Below are 19,360 nucleotides of genomic sequence, written 5' to 3'. Positions count from 1 at the left end.
CCATAGTTCCTAGTGAAGTTGTTGTTTGGATTTCCTGTGAAGGAATTCTTCTGACCAAATCTTTGATTTTGATACCCAGCGCCATACACATAGTTGACATCTTCTTCTGTAATCTCTGGCTTTGGCTCAAAAGTCTCAACATTTTCAGCAAAATGGACAGACTTCTTTCCCACAAGAAGATTATGCACTGTATCCAACTTAGCATTCACTATAGCAAACTGATTTGAATCATGGCCTTCATGTGCTCTTTTCCGCTAGCCACTGCCTACCCGCTACGCATACACCTCCGGCTTTTCAGTGTCATCTAGGTACCTTGTCTTGAAGTTCCCATCACTAGCAGCATCCAAAGCCATCTGATACCTCCAGTCAATCCCGCTAAAGAAGATATTGATCAACTGCACCTCTGAGAAACCATGATGTGGACAGTCCCTCTGGTATGCTTTGAACCTCACCCAAGCAGCTTTGTAAGATTCAGCTGGTCCTTGTCTAAAGGTAGAGAGCTTAATCCTCAGCTCATCAGACATTGCATCATCATAGAAGTAATTGAGGAATGCCACCTTGATATCATTCCAAGTCTTTAGAGATCTGGGTTTGAGCTGCCTTAGCCAATGAGAAGCTTCCCCAGCAAGAGAGTAGGGGAAAAGCTTGCAGTAGAGATAGTCTTCTGTGACTCCATTAGCTTTGATGCTTGTGAGTATATCCTCAAAGTGCTCAATATTGTCTAGAAGCTTCTCATAAGGCAGGTTCTGGAATGGCCTTTGTCCAACAAGAGCAAAGTAGGCAGGCTTCAGCTCAAAATCATTCCTTGGAAATGGAGGAAGGACAATGGCGGATCGGTTCTCATAGAACAAGTCTGGTCTGTTGAAGTCCGCAAGAGTCTTGACAAGCTCTCCATTGTTGTTCCGTCTGCCCTGAAGAATCTGCTGGTCATTACCGTCCAAATCTGCACCATTTGCACCAGCTCTGGCATTGCGTCGATCGAAGCCAGCATTGCTGATATATCTATATTTTGTCTCTCCCTAGCATATATTTATCATGCATTTAGCTAGGATAACTCATTGTTTTGCTTCATTTTCTAGTCCTTTCTATACACTTTTCATGTTTAGGTAGTTCTTGCATCATCCTTGCATACATTACGCATTTCGGAGTATTTCAGGTATCTAGGAGACGTCGGGAACGCATCACTCGACCCATCCATTGCACAACACTCCCGGAACCATCTCTCGAGCCAATCTCACAACACTCCCGGAACCGTCTCTCGAGCCAATCTCACAACACTCCCGGAACCCTCTCTCGAGCCAATCTCACAACCCCGATCGAGCCATCCGTTCGAGCCGTTCCACTCGAGTGGGATATAGCTTTTGACATCTTCATAAAAGTTGTAGTGAATTGAGTTATCTTTCCAACGCAGTTTATTTCAAGCCAATCGGAGGTGTGGTTCAAGAGTTATCATTGTTTTAGTGGATGCGTATACACCACGCTCGAGCCACTCTCACTCACCACGCTAGAGCCACTCTCACTCACCACGCTCGAGCCACTCTCACTCGCCACGCACTCCAGCCATCTGACTGAGCCACTCTCACTCGCCACGCACTCCAGCCATCTGTCTAAGCCACTCTCACTCGCCACACACTCCAGCCATCTGTCTGAGCCACTCTCACTCGCCACGCACTCTAGCTGGCTTCATTCGAGCCAACACCATCACCGTTCGAGTCGAATTCACTCAGCCACTTAGGTCGAGCCACGATGACATTGCATTCCAATCTCACTCGCCTCGCACTCCAGCCATCTGTCTGAGCCACTCTCACTCGCCACGCACTCTAGCCATCTGTCCGAGCCACTCTCACTCGCCACGCACTCCAGCTGGCTTCACTCGAGCCAACACCATCACCGTTCGAGTCGTCTTCACTCGAGCCACCTAGGTCGAGCCACGATGACATTGCATTCCACTCGACGCGCACGGATTCGATCGCACATGTCAGGAAGAAAGACGTTTGGTCTCACACGCTTCAGGGAATTCCCAAAACTGACTATTTACCTTGTCGTTTTAATTTTTAGGGCTTTCCATGTTGGACTAATATATATACATTTTGTTAAGTCTTTGCAGAGACATCTGATCTTTTATCTCGTATTGTTTCTTTTCCTGAAGGTTGACCTAGCCACCAAAAACGTTCTCAGACTTTGTATCCAGATATCTTTGAGTTTATTTAGTATTTTCATTTGATTCCTTATATAAAGTTGTTCATCTTATATTTATCTACCTAATAATGCTTGTTTCAATGTTTTCTGTGTTTGCATCCTTGACGATGATTTTCGGATCTGAGTAGTGTGGTAGTTCTCGAGGATGGGATAGATTAGGTGGAGGATCTTAGGATATAGAGTGTTTAAGCTTTGATTGTATGATTCCCTTCTGGACTAGATTTAGAAATACTAGTTTCTCTCTGATCAATTGGAACTAGGTTTTAGACATTTCCGCACCCAAAAGGTGTACGATGAAATGTCTGACCAACTAGTGCCAGAGACTTACGTTCCTAGCCTAAGAGATTAGTTGTCTAGGATGTTCGTTGACGTGAATGAACTTGTTTTTCATGCCATGCTTAATCATGTTTGTCTAGCGAGAGCTAGGTTTGGAAGTTGTTGAGTTTGAGTACCTTTTGTGAAGAGATTGGATTAGCTAAGAAGTGATGTTCATTGTTTAGGGATGGTTTGCTTGTGGCATGTTGAACACTTTATAGACTAGGATACTCCACCGACATCAATTACTCCATCCTTAGGACTTCTTTCTTTATGATTTTTATTACATTCGTGAGACTGTTTTGTTTCTTGCTTTTTAGTTCATGCTTAGACTCGTTTCTGTTCTTATTCATTTTCACTTCTTGTCATGCATTCTCGTTTCTAGTTCTGTGACTCATTTCCGTTTTGTATTGTCATCATTCTAGGACTGTTAGACAAACACTCTTTTTGAATTGGCTTGACTTGTGATTTCTTGATTGCATCTTAATTGTTAGTAAAGTTTCCCAACTGGATTGACACCTTAAGTATTACAACTGCATAAGGTTAATTGAACCTGCTAGGAGATACAAAAATCCTAGTATCAATTTGGCGCCGTTGCCATTTGGTATTGGTTCTGCTACATTTAAGATTTGAAGTTTTGCAAGATTAAGTTATGTTTTACACTTATCATTCTGGGTACTGACTTGCTTTGGTTGTCTGCTTGTTTGTTTTTCATCTCAAGTACTTGTTGATTGCAACCTTGGATGCACACCAGATCAAGAGGGCATCAAAATCTCCTTTCTGTTATCGACAAAATCAATCGGTTGCAACGACCACGACAAGCTCGTCAACTCACTGATCATCCCGCACCCGTCACTATAGAACAACCGAATGGACCAAATCTGGGACCGTGAAAAATTGGTGCTGGGGATACACCAAACACTCATGCTCAGCGTGCTGTAATCGTCCCTCCCGCCATGCAGAACAACAACTTCGAAATCAAAAGTGGTCTGATCTCCATGATCCAAGGAAACAAGTTTCACGGGTTGCCTATGGAGGATCCACTCGACCACTTGGACGAGTTTGACCGTCTGTGCAGTCTCACCAAGATCAACGGCGTGAGTGAGGATGGTTACAAGTTGCGCCTCTTCCCATTCTCCCTGGGAGACAAAGCTCATCAATGGGAGAAAAACCTTCCCAAGGGATCAATCACCACTTGAGATGGTTGCAAGAAAGCATTCTTGGCGAAGTTCTTCTCCAACTCCAGAACAGCACGTCTCAGGAATGAGATTTCTAGCTTTACTCAGAAGAGCTCAGAATCATTCTGTGAAGCCTGGGAGCATTTCAAGGGTTACCACAGCCAATATCCACACCATGGTTTCAGCAACGAGTCATTGCTGAGCACTCTCTACCATGGTGTACTACCAAAGATACGTATGCTGCTTGACATTGCTTCAAACGGTAATTTCTTGAACAAAGACGTTGAGGAAGGGTGGCAACTGGTAGAGAATCTCGCTCAGTCTGACCGCAACTACAATGAGGACTATGACCGCACAGTTTGCGGCGACTCTGGGTCTGAGGAGAAGTACAAGAGGGACCTTAAGAATGTCAATGACAAGCTTGACTGCCTCTTGCTAAGTCAGCAGCAGACTGTCCATTTTGTATCTGAAGATGACCCTTTTCAAGTTCAGGTTGGGAAGGGTGAGCAGTCTGAAGCAATCAACTACGTCCATAATCATGGTGGATACAACAAGGGTTATAACCCCTACAAGACGAACCCCAATTTGTCTTACCGGAGAACCAATGTTGCAAATCCACAAGATCAGGTGTACCCTCCTCAGCAGCCACAACAAGGCCCGCAAATACCTTTTGTTCCTTACAATCAAGGATTCGTGCGTAAGCAACAGTTCCAGCAAGGTTATCACGCTCCTTCCGGACCACCACCAGGATTTTCACCTCAACAAGTTAAACCTACTCAAGCTCCAAATCAAGATATGAAGCACATGCTGCAACAACTTCTTCAAGGTAAAGCTAGTGGTTCTCTGGATACTGCTAAGAAGTTTGCTGAACTCAGTCAGCGGATGGAATGTTCTTACAATGATCTGAATGTAAAGTTTGAAGCTTTTAACTCCAATATGAAGTATATGGAAGGCAAGACTGTTTCTACTTCTACCCCAACAACTGGCCAACTACCTGGAAAAGCAGTTCAAAACCCCAAGGACTATGCTACTATGCATGCCATCACCACCCAAGCTGTAGATGTACGGCTCACTGAGGACACAGAGAGTTTAGATGGGGAGGATTTTCTTCAAGATGAAGTTCAGATACAGGATCCTGTCGAGGTGCTCATGGATCCAGTTAAGTCAGCCAAGCAATCTGATCGTGAAGCTACTAAAGAACCCGCTGCTCCCAAGGATAAACCTGTGAGATTCATTCCTCCACCATACAAGCCACCTCTACCATTTCCAGTGTGGTTTAAGAAGCAGTTTACTGAGAAGTATAAAGCTCTGTTCGAAAAACAAGTCAAAGAGATTGAACTTAGGATGCCTTTGCTTGATGCATTTGCACTTGTGCCTCAATATCAAAAGTTTGTAACTGATTTTGTAACAGAAAGGAGCAAAGAGAAGAAGGAGATAGCTAAAGGAGCTCAAGCTAAGGCTCTGGAAGATGAGAGGGTAGTGCATAACATAGGTGGGGTTATTCATGAATGCAAGGCTGTTATTCAGAAGATGATTATCCCAAAGAAGCTAGAGGACCCTGGTTCTTTCACCTTGCCTTGTTCTCTAGGTCCATTGGCCTTCAAAAAGTGCCTATGTGACCTTGGTGCTTCAGTAAGCCTCATGCCACTCTCTATAGCTCAGAGGCTAGGATTCAACGAATACAAGTCATGCAACATCCGCTTAATATTGGCTGATAGGACTACTAGATTGCCTCCCGGAACCATCTCTCAAGTCAATCTCACAACACTCCCGGAACCGTATCTCGAGCCAATCTCACAACACTCCCGGAACCCTCTCTCGAGCCAATCTCACAACCCCGATCGAGCCATCCGTTCGAGCCGTTCCACTCGAGTGGGATTTAGCTTTTGACGTCTTCATTAAAGTTGTAGGGAATTGAGTTATTTTTCCAATTACTCCACCGACATCAATTACTCCACCGACATCAATTACTCCCATCCTTAGGACTTCTTTCTTTCTGATTTTTATTACATTCTTGAGACTGTTTCGTTTCTTGCTTTTTAGTTCATGCTTAGACTCGTTTATGTTCTTATTCATTTTCACTTCTTGTCATGCATTCTCGTTTCTAGTTTTGTGACTCATTTCCATTTTGTATTGTCATCATTCTAGGACTGTTAGACAAACATTCTCTTTGAATTGGCTTGACTTGTGATTTCTTGATTGCATCTTAATTGTTAGTAAAGTTTCCCAACTGGATTGACACCTTAAGTATTACAAAGTATTACAACTACATAAGGTTAATTGAACCTGATGGGAGATACAAAAATCCTAGTATCAATTGCGTCGGTCGATGCCTTCCTGGTTGCGTTGATCGATGCCATCGTTGCGTTGGTCGAGGCAACATGCATTCTCATCAACCACGTCGAGTTCTTCCTGAAAAACCCGTCTGTCAGCATCAAGTTTTTGGCCTTGTTCATTGCATACATGACCCTCAAAACTCCAGCCTCATCAGGTCTCAGTATGATTGTTTTGGCCATCTTCGCTTACTTGGCTGCTTTTGTGTTATCACGCTCTAGTTGTCCTAACTCTTGGTTTGTAAGCTTAATAACTGGACCACTAGGATTTTTCCTGGTGCTAGGCTTAGGCATGTACCTGAAACACACAAGAGAGAAGAAACAAAAGCGTGTGAGCAAAATAGAAAAAGAAAAATTTAGACAAAAATAAAGACTTTAATCTAATGGTGAATTAAAAGAGTCCCCGGCAACGGCACCAACATTTGATATGCTCAAATTTACCCTAGAGCTACTCTCTAAAATTAAGAGATCAATGTAGTATTTAGGGATCAAATCCACAAGAACTCTAGACTCACACAATAGATTTAATAATCTTTTAATTATGCTAAACATAAATATTTTAATTAAATTGCAAAATAAAACAGAAAATAAAAGAGTTGTAAATCAATAGGAATAAATGCTAGGCAAAGTGAAATTCTCAGGAAATCATGAAAAATTAGATCAATTTTTTTTTTTTTTTTGTCAACCATTGGACCACAACTGGCCGGCCCATTAGCCAAATTCCTACATTCGTAGGAACCAGGACTCGATCCCGGGTGTGATGGTGCCTTCTACAATTAGACTTACCTCCTGCCACTGCACTAAGGTCACTTTACAATTAGATCAAGTTATTAAGCAAGCAGGATTCAATAATTAAGCACCGTTCTTGAACTCTAAACACAATTATAAAATAAATCAGTTCTCACTGCAAATATTATCTAAGTTTTAAAACCAGAAAATCCAAATCTTTTTGCAAAATTCAAGTTAAAACCCAGCAATAAAATCAAGTTTAGATAAGTTCACAAAATTACTAAATCAAATCTCTTTACAAAAAGTAATTTTGCTCACCAAAGGTTTTATCAAGAAAATCAATTATATTCTCATATCAATAAATAATCCTAAGATCTAAATCCATTTGACTAATCAAAGATCTAGCATTAAGAACAACCTATGATGAAGAACAAGAAAGATAATGAATCCAAACAATCAATCAATCTAACGATCCATGAAATCCCTAATGACAAACCCTAAACCTAATAGGCAGATCTACTTAGACATAATTGTAAGAACACAAATCATGAATAAAATAGATAGCATTAAGAGATTGAAAGAAAAAGGAAAAGAGTTTTGAATCTTCTCTGAAGGAGTCTTGATTCTTCTCTCCAAAAGCTCTCTAAAAAATATCTCAGGGTTCTCTCTCAAAAGTTGCAGGGAAAAATAAGTTTTAGGTCTAAACAATGACCCAAAAATCCTATTTATATTCCTAAATACGTCTAGGGACTAATGATGCAAATATGAAAAACTTCAGGACAGCTTTGTAAATCTTCAAAACTTGTGGAAAAATTTCCAATTTGTCTGTTGGATGATGCATCGATCGACACCATCACTTGCATCGGTCGATGCATCCTCTAAATTTGTCTCCCAACTTTGCAGCTCAGCCTCAATGCCTGATGATGTTCATATATTTTACCCTGTTTTCCCTTAGTATATTCACATCTTTTTCATCTTTTGCTATCCATTTTTACCATTATTGCATAGCTTTAGGACCAATCATGCATTAGAGTATAGTTGCATTGCATTTGCATCTTTTCATGCATAATCAAGTGATTTTGGAGCTTAAGGAGCATGGAAGCAATGCTGAGGAGAAGTGAAGCAAACAAGAGGAGAAAGCAAGAGTGTTAAGGCTGAAGAAACAAGGTCCAGAGTCCCACTCGACCGCCCACTGGACCAGACACTCGACCGTGTGCAGAGAGGGACTTGACCGAGTGGAAGATGCACGAGAGAAGCCAACTCGACCGAGCACCAGATCGAGTTGGCTGAGCCGCCTAGCTATTTTGTCTTTTAGCATTTTTAGGGCCTCCACTACTTTTTCTATATAAGGGCTTGTACCAGCAGCCACCCAAAGAGTCCAGCTTTTCAGATTGTCAAAAACCTAGTTTTTACCCTTTTGGGAATTATTCCTTTTGCACTTTCTTTTTTATTAAATCTTGTATTTCTTTTAAGGGAGAAAACACTAGATTCTTCAATATTGTTGGTTCCATAACTTTCAGAATATTGAGAATTCGAGTTTGATTCTTTCTCCAATATTGTAGATCTTTGCTTTATCTTTCATTTGATACAAGTTTCAGTATTTTCTGGGTTTATGACTTTGATGTTCATCATGTGTTCTTGTGAGTAGTTGCTTAGGATCTTGAGGATGGGTTAGGCTGGATTGTGTTTGAGGTTTGTTTGATTTGGTCAAGCTTGATTGTGGTAGAATCTCTTCTAGGCTAGATGTTCTTAATGCTGATCCTATAACTGAGAGGGTAGGGTTTGATTTCAAGCATCTTAGCATCACACCAATGTTTAAGAAGCATAGATAAGGCTAGATCTAGAGCTTACCATTAGGCTTGCTAAGAGATTAGAGGTCTTGTTTGGTATGAGATATATTGCTTAATGCCTGCTTGTGTAGATTCTTTACTTTGTGAGAACAAGTCTAGAGATGCATGAGTTTGATTGTTTCTTGCCATGAGAGTGGATTAAACATGTCTTAGAATTATATGTCTAGAGATTAGCTCAAGTTGTTTGAGATTTGTTGACCAAGTTAGATGACCTCAATCATTAGTCCAGCCCATGAATCCCTCCTCAAGGCCTTCCTTGTTTATTGATTTCTAAGTCTTAATCCTGCTGTTTGATCGTTGTTAGATTTGCTTGTGTATTGCTCTGTTTTTCTTGTGTTGCTCTGTTTCACGGATTTGTCCAGCTCGACCCTGCACTCGATCTACACTCGATCGAGTGCTTGCTCGAGTTCATCCCCAGAACTTTGGTTTATGATTTGTAGTTGTCCTGGCTTATCTCTTGTCTCATTCTAGTTGCATTTCTGTTGCATTTACTTAGTGTCCTGTTCATTACTTACCTTGCATTAGTTCATTAGCATAGTTTCTATTTCTGTTCTAGCTTCATATTAGTCATAATCATTCTGTTCCATTTACATTCAGCATCTAGTTCTAGTAGCTTTTACTTTCTGCACTTTACATTTCATAATAGGATTGTTAGTGACAAACATCCTTTACATACTTGGCTTAACTTAGGCTCATATACACATCTTGATTGTTCACAAACTCTCAGATTGGATTGACACCTCTTGTACTACAATTGCATAAGGGGAATTGAAACACCCTGCCATCCATTCATCTCATCTTTCATCATTCCATACATTCATCATATCACTTCACCTATACAAAACATGTGTTTCACCTGATTATGCTCTAAATCCTCTTATTTAGCTCCATTATGCTCCCATCCATGCTAAATCCTATAAAGACTCAAAAAAAACTCCAAAAACACCAAAATGACTCTATAAACAGAACTTATATCATGGCTAAAAACACCTAAAAACCATGATATATCAACAATGATTTCCCAAACTTTTGGAGTTTGATTATGATATCCAATACAAGGAGGGATAAGAGAATTTGGAAGGTTCTCAGGTTTTTCATATGGCTTTATCGGTCTTGGAATGTAATTTTTTCCAGAAGATTAAGGTGGTTTATGCTTCGGATGTAGTGTCTCAATCTTTGATTGATGCATTGACAGCAAAGCCGGGGTCAAAGAAGAATTTTATGTGGTCTCAAGGTCTTTTATGCAAGAAGAGTAAAATTGTTGTTCCTCATGATGTCTCTCTGCATAATTTTATACTTGAGTGGATGCGCTGTAGTGGAGTTGGTGGTCATTCTGGAGAGAGGCTACTTATCAGCGTGTGAGCTTGTTCTATTGGAAGAGGATGACTACATACATTCATGCTTATATACGCATTTTTTCAGTTTGTCAACAATGCAAATACGATTCTACTGCTTCTCCAGGTCTGTTGCAACCTCTTCCTATTCTGACTTCAATTTGGTCCTAAATTTGTATGGACTTTATTGATGGCCTTCCACCTTCGGATGGAAAAAGTGTTATCTTTATGGTGGTGGATCGTCTCATAAAATCTGCACATTTCATGGCCTTAAGTCACCCGTATTCTGCTCTGACAGTGGCTCAAGCATTCTTGGATACTGTTTTCAAGTTGCATGGGTAGCCAGGGATTTGGTGTTTCTTAGTGACTTTTGGCATGAGTTTTTTACTCTACAGGGGGTGGAACTCAAGTACCTAGTGCATACCATCCTCAAAGTGATGGCCAAACCGAGATGATCAATCGCTGTCTTGAAACTTACTTGACATGCATGTGTAGTAATCGACCTACGCTCTGGAGTAAGTGGCTCTCTCTCTCTTGCTGAATACTGATACAACACAATGTTTCATTCTGCTACTCAGTTGACACCCTATGAAGCTGTTTATGGCCAGAAACCTCCTTAAGGCTCAACATTTGCCTTACTTACCGGGTGAATCTAAAGTAGTTATGGTTGCTAAGAGTCTACAGGAACGTGAAAACATGCTTTTGATACTCAAATTTCACTTATTGCGAGCTCAACGTCGTATGGAGCAGGCTGATAATAAGCAATGATCTGAGAGGATCTTTCGCACTGGTGATTTGGTGTATGTCAACCTTCACCCTTATCGCCAAGGGTCTGTGGTTCTTCGTGTAAATCAGAAATTGACCCCCAAATATTTTGGTCATTATAAAGTGGTAAATACGTGTGGTAAGGTGGCTTACAAGTTGGAGTTGCTATCCTGCTCACTTGTTCATCGGTGTTTCATGTGTCCCAGTTAAAGTTGTGGGTTGGAGGTCCTATGGTGAGTACTCAGTTTCCCTCCATTGTCCAAGAGCCTTGGAGGATCTTGGAACATCAGATGGTGAATAGACAAGGACGTGCTGTAACTAAAGTCTTGGTTCAGGTGGTCTAATGAAGATGAATCTAAGGCTAATTGGGAATTTCTTTACGATTTGCTGCATAAGTATCATGATTTCTAACCATGAGGACATGGTTGTTTAAGAAAGAGAGATTTGATATAGCAAATATTAATAAGAGACACATGGTCGGTAAAAGATGAGCAACGGTCGAGATGAAAGGAAGATCTTGGGGAAAACAGCCAAAATCAACCCAGACTATTTGCTGAACGCTTTTTCATACTCAAACTATGATACTCTACATATATCAACCTGAACCGAATAAAATTTTAAATTTCCTACCTAAACTTTATAAAATTTAGCAGATTTCAACCTCTCTTTAAATGGTGTTAGTTGACCATTTGACGGTATTGAGGCATATCAAAACAACAAAAAAAACAAAAGTAATGCTCAACCCACGATTCGAACTTGGGTGGACAATATGTCAAACAAGGTCCTTAACCACTCAACCACGTTGATATTGTCGGTTATCATGAACAAAGACGTAATATATCAGGTCTGTCTCCCTTCTTCTTCTTCCTCCTCTACTTTCGGTGAACATGACATGAGAGAGAAAAATCGGGCAAAAATCAAATGAATTTGGATTTCAAAATCCAAAATCCAAAAATATAGATTGAAGAGATCAATATTATTTGAGAACAATAAATCGATTCGTTTATTAAAAGATTATGCTATAATTTGTTCATACATTAGCAAACGCTCTATAATCAACAACAAAAAAAATAGAGCGAAAATTACGAAATCTAGATCTGGGTTTTACAAAATTCATAGAACTTGATGAAGAAACACAAAATAAAAACTCGAACCCAGGTGATATGAGAGATGAATCAACCGTATAAATAACCCTAGATTCTTTCAAGTAGTAGGAAGAAGAAGAGGAGGTTTTTTATTAGTCTACAATTATCAGTTTTGTTTTTCATATGAGAAGTCCCTAAAGGATTTCTGACAATTTCAAAAGTCCATCTCTTTTTGATTTTTTTTTTAAATCGAAAAAGTGATGTTTTACTGTCCAAAGGAAACTAAGATATGTACAAAAAATACCTGGGGAGTATCCACCCAACCAAAAGAAATCGGATCTAAGACCCGAAAATCGGAAAACTGAATCGGTATCTTTTAAAAAAAAACTATAAAATTGATGTTTAAAACCGCTATATCTCGTCACTCTTCTCTTTCTTCAGGAAACTCGATTCGATTTGGGTGAAATTAAGTAGAACTAGGGTTTTCTCGTTTTCTTTCCATCAACCAAAAATCGAGTAAGAAGATGGTGAAAACAAGGGGGGGTCATGTGAGGAGGAGTGATCGTTTGAAAGAAAAGAAGATCTCACAAGGAGATGATGGTTCGAAAGCAAAATCCAATTCGTCGGAAGTAGGTTTGTCGGGTTTGAGTCCGGTGACAGTAGGAAGAAAGAGAGCTTTGAGTACGGTGGCGGAAGAAAGTGAAACTCGAGTTTCGGAGGAACCCAATCCGGTGGTCGAAGGAGAAAATACGAACGAAGGAGAGAAAGCAAAATCCGGTACTCCGGAATCAAGTAATCGAGAAGAAGATGATGAAGAAGGAGGAGATAACGAGACATCTACTTCTGTGGAATCAAGCGATGGAGAAGTAGAAGGAAACGATGAAGGGGAAGAAGAAAACGATGAAGGGGAAGAAGAAAACGATGAAGGAGAAGAAGGTGAAGAAGGGGAAGAAAAAGACGATGAAGGGGAAAAAGAAAACGATGAAGGAGAAGAAGGTGAAGAAGGAGAAGAAAAAGACGATGAAGGAGAAGAAGATAAGGAGGGAAGTTCGAACTCGGCAGGTAACTCGAGAAGGAGTACAAGCAAAAGTGAGAGGGAGAACGAGGAGCACAGCGATGCAAGTGTAAGTACAACTAGTCTGTGTCATTTGGAATTGAATTGGAATTTGAAATCGATCTAGTAGAACTGGTAGAACTGGTGCAACTATTGGGTGTAGAACTAGTAGAACTGGTACAACTATTGGGTGTAGAACTAGTAGAACTGGTCAACTAGTTGGTGTATAACTGGTAGAACTCATGTAAAACTGATATTGTTGCAGGAATCGGAGGAGGAAACAGAAGCGATGCAACCTTTAGGAATGCACTTCAATCCTAGTCAGTACAACAAGAAAATCAAGCTATCGACAAGGTGTCATATTTTTGAAACTTTCACAACGCTTGAAGAATTAGAGCATCCACTGCCTAGTTTTGAGAGGGATTGGTTTGAGAAACATCCACAATTCAAGCACATTTTCCACATGCCAAGGGACCCAACCCACAAGCTTATGGGAATGTGGTTGCTCTTTCTTCGAACGGCAGAAATTGAAAAAAAGAAGGAAGCATGGTTTGTTGTGAATGGTGTTCCAATCCGTTATTGTCTGAGAGAACACGCGTTGATGTCTGGATTAGATTGTCGGTGCTATCCACTTGATTACAAGGAAGCCGGCAGTGACAAGTTTCGAAGGAAGTATTTTTTACGAAAAAAAAAGGTTAGACTTCAAGATTTGAGGGAAAAGCTAATGGTAATGCAACCAGGTCGTACTCGTGATAGGTTAAAGATGGCGGTTCTCTACTTTTTAGGAATCATCATTGTAGGCCATACAAAAGACTCGGGGAAAGATGTTACGGGTATCGATGATTTTGTTGTAAGAGCAGTGAATGATCTAGATTTTTGTGTGTCTTTTCCTTGGGGGAGATTGTCATTCGATAACATGCTAAAAGAGATTTTCCCATACAATGAGGCATTTTAATGGGGTCGTGCATAAAGAGGGTGCGTTATGGCCTGTTCCAGGTTTCTGTATTTCATTGGAGGTTAGTTAGTTTAAAATTTGAAGTCTTTTCATTGTTGATATTTCTTATAAGTGAAGCTGATTTTAGTTTTTTTTTGTGTTGTGTAGTTTTTACTATTTGAGGCAGTTCCAATTTTTGGGAACACTTACATTGACCAAATTCCTGAGGCGGATGAAAGTTGTCCTAGGATATGCAGGAGGAAATTTAAGAATACCGGTCAGAAAGGTTTTCCTCTAAAGGATATAGGTGATACACTTGGTACAACAACGGTTAGTTATCGTAAAATTATTTATCATTTGAATAAATTGGTTTGTAATGTATCTAAAGTAGGTCGTTTACACAGGCAATTGCTAGTGTGATCCCTCATATTGATGAAGAAATTCTTCTTCTCAATTTAATCATGGAAGAAGCTGAGGAAGACGATACCCATGATGTCGTTGTTTCCAGTTGGATGTGGCGCCTTCGTAGAGGACTACCTGTACTTTTGGAGGAGATGTACACAGCAGATGTGGCTTCTCAGTCAGGACAAAACGATGCGAATTACCAACCGATAGAAGATACTATTGAGTTGGTGGATCTTCTAAGCACCATGAAGCAGGATATGAAAACCCAGTTCAATAACATTTCGGCGAAGATTGATGGGCTTGAAAAAAGGATCGAACCGTTGGAAGTATATGTGAAAGAGCAAGAGAAATCAAAGGTAATACTTCGTAATACTATAGTAATACTTGGTAATACTAGAAGGTGTTAACAATATTTGGTTTCATGTCAGGCGCTTGTAGATGATGAGCAACCGAGTACTTCGCAAGCAGGAGGAAGAGGAACAAAGAGAAAAAGGTCTAAGAAGTAGTAAAACTATGTTATTTTCTTTGATTTGTCATCGTAAAACTAGTAAAACTATGTAAAACTTCGTTATTTTCTTGGATTTGCGATTGGTATTACTAGTAAAACTATGTTATTTTCTTAAGGATTTGAGATTGGTATTACTAATAAAACTATGTAAAACTACATTATTTTCTTGGATTTGCCGTTCGTATTTTTGGTAAAACTATGTAAAACTAAATAAAACTAGAGAATTCATAGAAAAATATAGAACATGATTCAACAAGAGAATTCATATAAAATATAAGAAACTGATTCAACAAGTTTTAAACCAACGTAGAAGATCGACTCACATAATATCAATCATAACGCAATTTATCCAGGAGATCGACTCGACTGGAAAGACACGCCACCACCTCCCTTAGTTTGGAAATCTTGTCACTCTTCTCCTGAAGCTGCATCTGCAAATTATAGATCTGAGTATGATGGGGTTTAAATTCCCTCAATCTCTCCCAATGGTTATCAACATCCTTTCTTACGCTTTTTGTTTATTCTTCAATTGCATCAGCCCAAATTTTCTGTCTGTGCAATCCATCATCTTGAAAAATATATCAGCGAACAGACATCATACTCAGATCTCTCAATTTTATTTTATTTAATTTAATTTACCTTTTACTTAACGCAAGTAAACCATCTCTTTTTCTATGTTTCTGTTGGAAAGATCTCTTAGACGATTCGTTCGTCACACGGGCATATTCGAGGCATGCCCAAATAACCATCGGCTATGGCTTGTCGCAACGCTTCTAACTTCCTCGCCCTCTTCTGATCAGCATAGTATGGGTCGGCCTCAAATTGTTCCATAGTTTGAGAAGAGAGAAATTATAGATCTAGAATTCGACTTTCAAGATGAGAGAAGAGAAGACTTTCAGTTTCGAAGAAAATGAATGAATGGATGAGAATGAGGAGAGAGAAGACAATGGATGAGAGTGATTGAGTTGAGAAAAATCTTCGGGGCTGTGGTGAAGAAAGAAAAAAGGAAATTCTGGCCACGTGTAAAACATGTGTGCGTTCACACTGCGTGTTCACACACAGTTTTACCGATTAATGCAGTTGCAATAAACTTGCACATAGTTGTACTTTAGAGGTTTCTCAGTTTAATTAGTTATACTAAACCTTAGCATTACTTTTTTTAGTTTTACAGTTGATTAAACTTAATTAACATACAATTACAAGCTTTTTGCAACTTCATAAGTTAAAACTTGTAATTCTATAACTTTTTCATCCTTACTTGGTTATTATTTACAAAGTGACATTAAAAGTGTAAGGAAACACTTGTTGAGATTCTTTCATAAATAAATTAAAATTAATATATTTTGGATAGTTATTCATTTATAGTAGAAACCTATGTAGAACATTTATACAATATGTATTGTCAACACTGGTTTTAGGTAGTACCAATTTTATTATTTTCAGTAGTACCAATTTTACCAGTTTTACCAGTTTTATCTTAGTTGTGCCAGCTCTACTCTCTTATATACACATCTTTTGAAAGAAGAAAACATTAATAGACTTCAAATTAAGTTTCAAATTAAGTTTTATGCCATAAAAAAGTAGAGAGTAGTCAAACCAAACACAATTTATACATGAATCAAACATGAACATTACAAGAATCTCCAAATAACAACCATTGGAGTCCTTGTCTCCGGCGCCTTTTATTCTACGTCCTAGGTCGTTTTTCCCCAGCAGATGCATATCTTTTTGTTTTCTTTCTTCCCCTTTTGGTTTTCCGATTCGGAGGAATGATCTGCATATCTTGGACTTCTTCTAGGACATCCCATCGAGACTTATCAGGTACTAAATAAATTGTCCTGCAATATGCAATTGCCCACAGCTCCGTCCAATAATACTTAGAACACAACTCATGTAACTCGATATCCTTACCTCCATATTTTTGGAATGTAATGAAAGACGCCAATGCATGCACACAAGGATACTTTTGTATATCAAAAAACCTGCAACTGCAACTTCTCAATCACAACTTCACCAAATAAGGCTTTCCGTCACTGTCAATGACATCGTATTCAAGTTTGAAACCATTTAGCTCTATCACCTTTAGTTTAGCTCTGTCACCTTTAGTTTCTCAGCAGTTGCCCATAAATCATGTAAGTAGTTCTCCACTGAAGGCACCAATTTATTTGCGACTGATCCAGACTCAACATCTTTTTGATGTTCATTAAACCATTCAGAGAATTTTTTTAAGTATTGCATCAGGCATGGGTATCAAGAAGTACCTCCTTGCATCTTTAAATACGATGTTCATCGATTCAACACAGTTGCTTGTGTCTAGGTTGTATCTATCTCCTGGAAAAACACATCTTTCCCATCTTTCTTTCTGGGTAGATTCTTCAAGATACTTGGCAGTAGAAGGATATCTTGTCGTAAAAGAAACGTAAGCAATGTTGAACTCAGCCACTATGTAAAACCTACTACACTCCATGAATCTCCATGCAACAACGTCTTTGTTGACGTTACGAGCATAACCTTTCACATTTTGGGATAAATGCCATATACAAAAACCATGATGAGCCAGAGGATACACATTAGCTATGACTTTTATGAGACTTGTATTTATGTCAGTCATAAATACTATTTCAGAAGAATCCCCAACAACGGTTTTCAACATCTCCAAAAACCAATTCCAACTTGCATCATTCTCACCATCAAGAACACCAAACGCCAAGGGATAATGGTGATGGTTAGGATCTTGAGCCGACGCAAAAACAAGAACACCCTTATATCCGTTCTTTAGAAAAGTTGCATCCATAGTTATAACTTTCCTCATGACTTTAAATCCTTCAACGCTAGCTCCCAAAGCTATGAACAAGTACATGAATTTATTATTCTCATTGCAATGCACATATGATCTTGTACCATGATTAACCTTCTCTAACATGTGCAGATAACATCGCAGCATCTTGTAGCTTTCTTTTGGGCTACCTTTCAAATCAGTAACAGCTTGATTTTTCCCTCTCAACACCAAGGAATATGATATATCAACACCTAATTTTTTCTTGACAAGATCCATGATAATTTTTGGAGGTGGAGTTTCCATTTGCCCTGGATAATCACCATGTAAAAGAAAAGCAACTAATTGTGGAGTGCCTTGTCTCTTACTGTTGCTTGAACTTTGACTAGCCCGAGAGCATGTATGCATCTTGTTGTGCCTTCTAATTGAGAAAATATATGTATCTCAAATCCTACCAGCTCGTAAACCCCAGTTACATCCTTCTTTAGGACATTTGAACACATAACGCACCTTGTCCGACTTTACTATTTCAAAACTAAAACAGTTAGCGAATGAAGCTCTATCCACCACTTCTTGCAATGCCTTCTTGTTTGGAAATTCTTGAAGTTTAGTTAGACCCAAACCATCATTCCATGGTTCAATATACTTACACGGTTCTACAACAGGACGTGGCTCAGTATATTCATCACCTTCATCACGTGATACAACTTCACCCTCTTTATTAGAATCACCCTCTACAGCCTTTTCTTTGCCTATGTAGACAACAATGGTGTTAGGTCCGATTTCACCATCCTTCGCATGTTGGTTTTCAAAGTTCATACCAACATAACTTTGGTCCGCTATGGGCACTATGGGCACTGTGGACACTATGGGCACTATGGAAACTTGCTCAGGCTGAGGCTCGGAAGGGATGACATTCACAAACAACATACATCTTCGCTTCTCATAATAAACGGAGTCTAGATAAACATTAACATCCTCATCATCATTAAGCTCACAATGCTCCAATGTTTCTACCAGTAGTGGCTTATAGCTCAGCTACAACTGAATGTTACTTTCAACAAACCCAAGCTTCTTGTATATCCTTGCTTTTAACATCAACAATGTTATATTCCTCTTGAACATTATACTATATATGCGACCTTCAAAATTAAAATGTAGGCTGACGTTCTTGCATATTGTATCCTGCCAAACCAACCAATATAAAAAAATCTAAATTAGTACTACTACTACTTTTACTAGAGTTGTACTACATGAATCAGTATTACTAGTTTTACTAAATATACCATTATTACCAGTTTCACCACCTTCTCTCTCTCCTCCTATCAAAATCGAATCGAATGGTAAACGAGTTATAATCTTGTTAATTCACTGAAATCGAAAGCCAAATCCCTTTCTTATCTAATAGATAGCTCAATCGACCCATAAACCTTTGTAAAACATCCAATGTGCTAAGCTTTCTTCGATCTAAATCCAATTGAATTTCTAAATTTACAATTCAAAAAAAAATTCAACCAAAAGCTACTCTAATGTGAAGTAATGCACCTGCATTTTGAAAAACAACTTGATTCAACTCGAGTTGGTGAAGAACGACAGCAGTAGGAGCTCCGACGACGGATGAATCGCCGGCGGCTGGGTTAAGAGGTGAGTAACGAGGTCGGATTTCTCGGGTCGAAACAGCAGCTGGTTTTTTTTTATTTAAAAAAATTAATCTAAATTAATGAAACTAGAAGAGTAAAATCGTCTTACCACCTCTTATTAAAAAAAATGGGATATGAAGAATGGAGAAAGAGATAGGAGATTTATCAAAAAAATTTAGGGACTTCTGAGATTATCCCTCTTTTGCTTAACCCTAATATTCATTTTACTCTGTTTTTCGATTTTGGATTTTGTAA

General features: G+C 39.2%; 2 non-coding genes and 1 pseudogene across 2 annotated transcripts; 1 reads left to right on the top strand and 2 right to left on the bottom strand.

Moving 5' to 3' along the window:
* The first annotated feature begins 408 nt into the window (after positions 1 to 408).
* On the top strand, positions 409 to 515 carry LOC147944372 (small nucleolar RNA R71). Its single transcript, XR_015558778.1, has one exon. It is a non-coding gene; the product is annotated as a small nucleolar RNA R71 (small nucleolar RNA).
* A 3,252-nt stretch (positions 516 to 3,767) lies between these two features.
* Positions 3,768 to 3,874, bottom strand: LOC147944371 (small nucleolar RNA R71). Its single transcript, XR_015558669.1, has one exon. It is a non-coding gene; the product is annotated as a small nucleolar RNA R71 (small nucleolar RNA).
* A 12,433-nt stretch (positions 3,875 to 16,307) lies between these two features.
* Positions 16,308 to 18,395, bottom strand: LOC147944370 (uncharacterized; annotated as a pseudogene).
* Between the last annotated feature and the right edge of the window lie 965 nt (positions 18,396 to 19,360).

The sequence above is a fragment of the Camelina sativa genome, chromosome 5 (assembly GCF_030686135.1).
Source record: "Camelina sativa cultivar CO46 ecotype springtype chromosome 5, ASM3068613v1".
NCBI classification, from domain to species: Eukaryota; Viridiplantae; Streptophyta; class Magnoliopsida; order Brassicales; family Brassicaceae; genus Camelina; species Camelina sativa.
Note: the sequence above shows the minus strand (reverse complement) of the source record. Positions and strands in the feature narration are given on the sequence as shown.